The sequence below is a fragment of the Egretta garzetta genome, unplaced genomic scaffold (genome assembly GCF_000687185.1).
Source record: "Egretta garzetta isolate BGI_Z169 unplaced genomic scaffold, ASM68718v1 scaffold180, whole genome shotgun sequence".
NCBI lineage: Eukaryota > Metazoa > Chordata > Aves > Pelecaniformes > Ardeidae > Egretta > Egretta garzetta.
In genome coordinates this window covers 1096457-1097356 of record NW_009258299.1, presented here as the reverse complement: position 1 = coordinate 1097356, position 900 = coordinate 1096457, and the positions used below count along the sequence as shown (strand labels likewise).

Here is a 900-nt window from a genome sequence, read left to right as displayed (position 1 = left end):
ACTTCTATTTACTGCCCAAACCTCAATTAATTGTGGCCACGGAAAGAAACTAAACACAGAGTGTTTCTCAAAGGACAACTACTCTTCATTTTCTAATTTTGCTTGTAAAAAAAAAAAAAAATAGAAAAGAAGAAAGGGAACACGGATTTTTTGCAAGCTCTTGTGGCATCATAGGGTGATTCAGGTGGGAGAGGGGCTCAGGAAGTCCCTAGTCCAGCCTCCTACTCTGAGCTTAGAGCAGGTTGCTCAGGGTTTGACCCAGCTGGATCTTGAAAATCTCTAAAGGCAGACACTGCACAACCTCCCTGGACAGTCTGGGCCAGCTGCCTGCCTGCCTCCCGTAAGTGACAAACCAGTCTGTCCTTAAATCCAGCCCAGTCCTCTTGCTTCATCTTGTCCCTGCTGTCTGTCATCCTCCCATCCTGCACTGCTATGAGGAGCATGGCTCCACCTGACTGATACCCCCCTCGTAGGGCCTGGGGGGTGCTGTTAGGTCCCCCTGCATGCACAGCTGAGCCAGTCCTGCTCCTTCAAGCCTCTCTTGATCAGCTCCAGGGCCCTCTGCTGAGCTTGCTCCAGCTTACCCAAGTCTTTGCTGCACTGGGGCCCCAAAGGTGGCCATGGGTACCCTAGATGAGGTCTAGCGAGTGCTAAGTAGGGAAGGAAAAAAAAGCCCCAAACCAAGCCCCCCAAGAGGGACCTGGGAGTCCTGGTGGACGACAAGCTGACCATGAGCCAGCAGTGTGCCCTTGTTGCCAAGAAGGCCAATGGTATCCTGGGGTGCATTAAGAGGAGTGTGGCCAGCAGGTCAAGGGAGGTTATCCTCCCCCTCTACTCTGCCCTGGTGAGACCCCACCTGGAGTACTGTGTCCAGCTCTGGGCTCCCCAGTTCAAGAAAGA

General features: G+C 52.9%; 1 long non-coding RNA gene across 1 annotated transcript in view; it reads right to left on the bottom strand.

Moving 5' to 3' along the window:
- The window catches only part of LOC118452272, a 3687-nt gene that overhangs the window by 2067 nt on the left and 720 nt on the right, over positions 1–900 (bottom strand). The window lies entirely within an intron of this gene.